Genomic DNA, 8,381 nt, shown 5'->3' with positions numbered 1-8,381 from the left:
TTTAACCCAGTAATTACAGAAAATTTTGTTTTTATAACAGCGAGAAACCCGATTCTTTGCCTTATGCTATTTGATATTGAAGCTCTTAAAATCTAATAAATTAACCCATTAAACTTTAGCCAGACAGATAAAAACTTTGACCTACCAAATAAATTCCCTTTTCAATAAGTCTTTTGCACTTTGTCTTTGTTGCATGTCTTTTATAGTACAACCCTTGAAGTGGCAAAAAAAAAAAAAAAAAAAGACACACACACACTCATTAGCAGACCTAAATCTATATATATATTTTCCAGTCTAACTTTAGCCTTTTAAGATTTTATCAACTGGTTTTGGAAATCAGTTTCTGCTCAACAGACCAATTCATTGATAAGGATATAACCTGAAGTCTCTGGCTAGAGGTGGAAATATTTTCCCAGGCTATTTCAGGTGTGTCTCATTGTGATTTCTATCTTTTGGCTCTTTCAATTCCTCTGCAATAGAGACAACTTGTTTACACTTCTGTTATGATGGAGATTCACCCACTTTCTGATAAATATATGAAGACAGCATTTTTCTTCTTTTCTTTTGTCTTAAAAGGTCTTTGCTTAGTTAGGGGGGGTCGTTCAAAAGATTCCCTGGAGGTGCATGGCCTCAGAGGCTGGGGGTCAAAGAGGCCTGATCCTGTCCTGCCCTCCCCATCTTTTGGCTCATGGTCAAAGACAAGAATTAGTCATCCCAATTCATTTACATATGTTTAAGTTGGCCCAGGTATTTTGAAAGACAAGATGACTAAATTCTTTCCCTTTTACTATTTTCTTGGTAACCAGTTTTGCCTTCTCTTTATCCTTACAACAAACCAGTAAATACCAAAGCTCTTTGGCAATTGAATCCACCTGTCACTCCTTGGAAACCCAATGTGGCAATTCTTTTCTGTCTATAGAGTCACTATGAGTCAGAATTGACTTGAAGGCAAAGGTTTTTTGTTCTTTATTCTATTTAGATAAAAATCTCTTCCTAACAAGTTAACTGGGGTATCAGGGCTAAGTGAAAAGGATGCAGGTACTCAATGGGACCTGAGGATATACAAATGGGGTGAGAGTATTAAAGTTTGTTCTTGATTAGTAATTCCTATGATTTTTGTAGTCTTAGTATTCCCAGACAAGGGCTTTTGTAGATAAGTGGGGTGGAGGGAAAATTTTGTAAGGTTCTCCATTAATATTTAAGTTTAGTGCCTCCAAGGAGAGGGAAAGAGTCCTGTTAGGTCTGTTGTAAGGTTAAAAAAAAAAAAAAAAAAATCACAAAGTTTAGTAAAGCAAAAAGAAAGTTTTATTTGGCATATATTCAAAAAGGCAAAAGTGGGAAACTGGACAAGCAGGCTGCCACAGCCCTGTCTCTGAGTCCAGAGAAATTTAGTCATCAGTATAGACTAACATTACAGAACGGGCAACAGCACCGAAAGCTTCAGCTTCTCACAGACTGGCTAGAAACCGTGACCGCACATTCTGATCGTTTCTTAACAATCCCCGGCGCAGGTTTCAGTGAGGACAGTCAGGAGGGTCCTCGCTGGTCCAGCGAATTTTCTATTCACTAAATGTTAATAAGAAAAAGATAAGAGTGGAAAGTTTTTTGTGTTCTGGCTTAAGTGAAAGGTTCCCTAAAAGATACTTTCCCAGATTATCCTCCCCTCTTTACACCTCAGGGCCCAGTTGGTGTGTCCTCGTGAGTCCTCGTGAGCCCAGCTCCAGCTGGGTCACATTTTCTATGCTCAAGGACAGAATAATGATTCCAGTATTATTTTCTAAATCAGATAGCTGGTGGTGGTGTTATGTAGCCTTTAATTCCCTCTTTTTTGCCGTGGGCCAAATAAACCGGGCATCCTATGACATTATTCTGGGAGCTCGGAGGGTAGAAGAAGCTGCCCATTTGATAACTGGGTTTGAATCGCCAACCTTTCAGTTAGCAGTCGAGCGCTTAACCATTGCACCACCAGGGCTCCTTTACAGCTTCTTAGGTCTTAAGTCTTCTCACTCTGCTTTTTGTAGTCAGTCTTTGGTTGATCTTTCAATGAGGCATTTTCAGAAACACTATTAAAAAAGGTTATCTAACGCTTGTTAGGAAACTCTGGTGGCATAGTGGTTAAGTGCTACAGCTGTTAACCAAGAGGTTGGCAGTTCAAATCCTCCAGGTGCTCCTTGGAAACTCTCTGGGGCAGTTCTCTTCTGTCCTACAGGGTCGCTATGAGTCGGAATTGACTCGATGGCAGTGGGTTTGGTTTTGGGTTTTTAACACTTGATAATTCAATTGGCCAAGACTGGTGCTGCAGTATGGAGGGGCATTCATAGTCTCCCTCTCCTACTTCCACACCCTGCACACACTCAGTGTATCGCCACTCTGAGAGGAGCCTGCCCTGCGGGACAAAGCTAGAGAGAAAAAGACATTAAACTTCTTGCAGGCAAAATTCAATGAGCATCAGGATTCTAGGAGACATGGCAAACACTCAAAAAATTAACTATAATTGGCTACATAGGACATTATAAAGTGTATGTGGACATTAGAATGTCATGATAAAAACAGGGAAATAATTGGGTCCTTGGAAAACATTTGTCATCACCACCCCTTGAAACTTGTCATTTAACTACCCCCAGTAATTCAAACTGACCTGACTTTCAGGGTTAGCCCTATTCAAAATTGTGAACTTGAAGAAAAATCTCTTTTTTTTTTAAATTTTTATTGCGCTTTAAGTGAAAGTTTACAAATCAAGTCAGTCTCTCATACAAAAATTTATACACACCCTGCTATATACTCCTAACTGCTCTCAAGAAACGTATCTTTAAATGCTTCCTTTTCTCCACTCACCTTCTCTTTTTCCACTTTATAAGCCCTTCCCTCAAGGCCTCTCTACCGGGAGGTGACCCAAAACTTAACTCTAATAGAAGCTAAATTAAAACCCAAAACCAAACCTACTGCTGGGGAACAGATTCCGACTCATAGAGACCTTACAGGGCAGAGTAGAACTACCCCATAGGTTTTCCAAGGCTGTAATTTTTAATGAAACCGACTGCCACATCTTTCTCCTCTGGAGGGGCTGATGGGTTCAAACTATAAACCTTTTGGTTAGCAGCTGAATGTTTAATCACAGTGCCACTAGTACTCCTTAATGCTAAACTAAACCAAACCTGTTTAGTTTAGCCACTCTTGTCCTTGTCGTTGCTGGGTGCCGTCAAGTTGACTCATAGTGCCTCTATGTACAACAGAAGGAAACACTGCCTGGTCCTGTGCCATCCTCACAATCGGTATGCGTAAGCCCATTCTTGCAGCCACTGTGTCAATCCATCTCGCTGAGGGTCTTCCTATTTTTCTCTGATCCTCTACTTCACCCAGAACAACGGGGCAGGGTATCAGAAAACAGCCCAAACTTCTTTAAAATTGTCTTTCAGAAGCAGCCAGATGAAACCAGCCCCAGACACATGTGCAGAACATCCACCTGTGACCGCTATGTGACCTTCCAGGGGGCAGTGAGGGGCTGTGAATTGCAGGCGTGACACCCTATGAATCCCAGAGGACTCCAGGACAGGAGCCGTCTTAGTTAACCTATCCCAGCCCAAAACGGGCTCCTTGCCGGAAAACCCCGCCTATGCCTCTGAATAAACGTGAATCTTCCCCCTCTCCCACCTCCACAAGAATTTTTAAAAGCCCCTGCCAAGTCGTTTGTTCTGAGAGACAGGGGTAAGCGTTGCCTAGGCCCTCCTCGTCTCCTCTTGCAAGCCTCTTCAATAAAGTTTTGCTCATATGGAAAACTCTCCGTGCTTTACCTGCTCATTCTTGACCACTGAGAGGCAAGAACCTTATTTAATTGAAGGCGTAGAGGCTCTGGCAACAGAATCTGGGCCTTATAACTGCTCCACAGCTAAGGGGTTATTCCTGGAAAACTAAGTGGCCTGCTATAAACCTTTCTGAGAAATAAACAGGGTATAAATAATATATTCTTACTTACCTATAACCCCATAGCCCAGCAGAAATGGCACAGAACTGGAAGCGAAGACCACAAGATGTGGACTTGGCCGATTACCCTGGGTACATCACTTCATTCTTCCTGATCTGTAAATTGAGTTTACTAATCAGATTTACACGAATGTCTTTCTTTTCCTGAATTACTAAAAAAAAAGACCTTAAAATAGGAATCTACAACTGGAAGTCTTTACTGTTTTCCAAATTCTCTCTTCTATATTCAGTGCTTTAATCTTCATGATAATCTTATGAGATAGAACTAGAGAAGTAGGCAGGTCAAGAATGACAGTGGGATCCAGAGAAGTGAAATGCGCTGGTCTAGGCCACACAATACAACACATATTTAGATGTGTGTGTGTTTGTTTGCATGTATGTAGCTGGGGGAATATAAATGTGTGTTTTTTTTCTCAGTGATCGGAATAATCTAAGCCAGAATCCTGTTTTTTTTTTTTTCTCTGATTTTACAAACATTTGCTGAGTGCCTAATTTGTGGCAGGCCTTGAGCGTGGGGTACCATGGTGAACAGGAGGGAGCTAGGCATGAGAACATCTCAGTCTAGTGGGGAGACAAGTGATATGCAGAGAGCAATGCGTTCTGTAACAACACGGTGCAGTAGAATCCCAGGGAAGGGGACTTACGTCTTGTCTGGAGGGGCTGTAGACAGCTTCACCATAGAGGGTGGCCTTGAAACAGACATTTGAAGGAGGTGTAGAGTTTGCTAGGTAGGTAAGCAGGGGCAGGGAGGCAGAAGGCAGAAGGAACAGCATTCACAAAGGCTCACAGGCACAAGGGAACATTGTGTATTCAGGGCACATCATTCAGGAGTAGGAGTGGGCAGGAACCAGATCACCTGGAATAATTTGGAGGAGTTATCATCCCCCTTTCATTCTTCTTCTCCATGGTCAATCACCACGTTCTACAGGCATGTTTCCTTCTGTCTGTTCTCTTCTACTGCTTTGGTTAGAGCCTCACCTTTCCCCACCTGGATTATTACTTTTGTCTCCTGGCTGGTCTCACTGTTTCTAGTGCACCTTCTTCCACTCCACCCTCCTCCCTGTCCATTGGGGTGATCGACCAATGTCATTTTGCTAATGCAGAACTGACCAATGTAATTTCACCCTCTTTGCCTTGTCCTGGAAACCTTGGTGGCATAGTGGTTAAGAGCTACGTCTGTTAACCAAAAGGTCTGCAGTTCAAATCCATGAGGCACTCCTTGGAAACTCTATGGGGCAGTTCTACCCTGTTCTGTAGGGTTGCTCTGAGTTGGAATTGGCTCGATGGCAATGGTTTTTTTTGCCTTATCCCGAATAAAATGCCTCCCATTGTTCAGGATAAGCCCTACATCTTTATGCTGATTTACAGAGCCCACCTTGATCTGGTACATGCCTGCATCTGTTAGACAACCCCACCTCACTCACGCTTTTCCCCTCTGTTCTTTAATTTCTTTATTTTGTCCCATGTTGTTGTTCTTAGGTGCTGTCGAGTCAGTTCTGACTCATAGCAACCCTATGCACGACAGAAAAAAACACTGCCGGGTCCTGTGCCATAGAGTAATTATTTCTCTTTTTTCCCCTCCATTCTTTGACTAATTTTTGACACCTTCCTAACAGGGAGCCGTGGTGGTGCAGTGGTTAAAAGATCAGCTGCTAACCCAAAAGTTGGCCGTTTGAATCCACCAGCTGCTCCTTGGAAGCCCTGTGGGGCAGTTCTACTCCGTCCTGTAGGGTCACTGTGAGTCTATGAGTTGGAAGCCCTGTGGGGCAGTTCTACTCCGTCCTGTAGGGTCACTATGAGTCTGTGAGTTGGAATTGACTTGCTGGCAAGGGGTTTTTTAGTATGCAGGGAGGGTCAAACTTCTGTGCCTTTGTTCAGACTTCTCCCCCTTTCCTCTTCCCCATCAGCTATCCCCTCTTTACCTTTCAAGATCTTCCAAGCTCAAGTCAAATATTACCAACTCTGTGGAGGCTTTCTTGACACCCCTGTCTTTCCTCACTGGTTTGCAAATTCCTTGACCGCAGAGACATGATCTCGTTCATCTTCGTGCCCTCAGCACCTAAAACAATACCTGGGTAATAGTGGGCATTCGATAAATAGTTGTTGTATGGACTAATAAATGAATTTCCAAATGGCTGCTTGACACTGAATCTTGCAAAGTACTGCTTTTCTATTGTGTCCTATTGTATTCCAGGAACTGTCTTTCCAGCACAGAATAATTATAAGTTTTCTGAGTGCAGGGACCTCTGCCTTTTAGGCCCTCTCCAGCTGGGCAATGCTACTTCTGACGTGCCTGTTGGGTGCTGAGCGCAAGAACAATACTTTCCAGAGGACTGTTTAGACCTTACCTTGAAAAGTAATCCTAAAAACATTTAACTCAGGAGCTACACACTTTCTCTACTTGACCGCCAGGGGAAATCCCACAGGAGGAGCGAGCCAATCCCACGCAGTCGGCACCCTCCTTCCCAGCCGCCGAGAGTCAGGGGCTCTTGGAGCCGAGTTTCTCCCTCAGCTTCACTGAGGAACCCGAAGAGTCCCACTTGCTGGGGTAAGCAAGGCTCACGGGGAGGGCAGGAGCCTGATTTCCTGAATTTCTTGATTAATCATGCTTTGACTAAATTCAGGTAGTTCTGTGCCTGTACAGGAAGGCTCTAATATATATAAAAGTTTAATGAAGTTATATTTTAAATGTTTGAAGAGGCTCAACTTCTAAAGCAATTCATTGTGAAAGGGAATGCTCTGCAGAGTGAAGAAACATCTCAGAATAAAATTATAAATTAGAATGTGGCCTTAGTAGGTTTCCTTATAAACCCACTGCTGTCGGGTCCGCTCCGGCCCTTCAGGACTGTACAGGAGAGAGTCGGGCTGCCCCGTAGGGTTTCCCGGGAGCTGCTGGTAGACTCCAGCTGCCGACCTTTTGGTTAGCAGGCAAGCTCTTAACCACTGCGCCCCCAGGTTTGCTTATAGTGAGGCTCAGTGTTTCTTTTCTTTTTTTTAATTCCGATTTTTATGTTTATTGTGCGTAACTAGAGGTTTTATTAGTCTCAACTGCAGAAAGACGTTTTTGGCTTACAGTTTATTTGACTCTATAGGGTTGCTGTGAGTCAGAATGGACTTGACTGCAAGGGGTTTGGGTCTTTTTTTTTTTTTTTTGGCTTAATGAATATATACCGGAGCCCTGGCAGGGAAGTGATTAAGAGCTCAGCTTCTAACGACAAGGTCGGCAGTTTAAATCCACCAGCCGCTCCTTGGAAACCCTATGGGGCAGTTCTGCTTTGTCCTATAGGGTCGCTATCAGTCGGTTTCAGCTGGATGGCAACGGGTTTGGTTTTTTGGTTTTAAAGAGTATACAAATATGTCTAATCTGATTTGAATTATGCTGTGCTTAAAATTTTGATTTTATTCTTTAGAAACATTTGAAATTATTGACAGATAACCTAGCACAGTGTCAGCATCGTAGGGCTATTATTGTCAAATTAAGCACATTATGTCAATACCTAGTTACTTAAACCCAACCAAATAACTGGTAGAGAAAGGAAAGGTTATTATAGGAAGGTATTTTTTAAATTGTGATTTAGGTGAAAGTTTACAGAACAAATTAGTTTCTCATTAAACAGTTAATACACAAATTGTTTTGTGACATTGGCTGCCAACCCCTTGATGTGTCAGCATTCTCCCCTTCTCCACCCCAGGCTCCCTGTTTCCATTCCTCCAGTTTTCCTGTCCCTTCCTGCCTTCTCATCTTTCCTTTTGGGCTGGTGTGCTCATTGGTCTCGTGTACATAATCGAACTACGAAGCATGACCATCTTGTGTGTTATTGTTGGCCCTATATACCTGTCTAATCTATTGTTGGCCCTATACACCTGTCTAACCTCAACAGTGACTTCAGTACTGAGTTGAAAGGGTGTTTGGAGATCATACTCACCAGTCTCTGTCAGACAGGCAAGCTTGGCCTTTTTTTTTTTTTTGGTATATAGGGAAGGTATTTTTATGAGAAAAATTAATTATGGGAAAACATGATTTCTCAAGTCATAGTTTTTAGGGAAGGAATGTCTGAAATGACAGTAAAAATACATTTTAAGGATTGCTATAAACATAGCAATACTTACGGATGAGATTCAATGCAGATCCACACATAAAAATTCTAGTGGTGAGGTGAGATTAAACCCTTATTAAGGGTCCATACACTAGTTCAGCCATCAGAAAAGACCTTTGCAGTTATGTTCCTAAGTAATTTTTCAGTTAACTTGATGTCAGCTTTTTTTTTTTTTTTTAAATATATTATTGCCCCTTCCTTAGCTATTCACAATAGGTACTAGAGTTCTATATTTTACTGTTTATTATATTAAAATTATTATCCATTCTTAATTATTTTTCCTGTGGGTAGCTGGCCCTAAAA

Source organism: Elephas maximus, chromosome 10, assembly GCF_024166365.1.
Source record: "Elephas maximus indicus isolate mEleMax1 chromosome 10, mEleMax1 primary haplotype, whole genome shotgun sequence".
NCBI classification, from domain to species: Eukaryota; Metazoa; Chordata; class Mammalia; order Proboscidea; family Elephantidae; genus Elephas; species Elephas maximus.
This window is presented reverse-complemented; position numbering follows the sequence as displayed.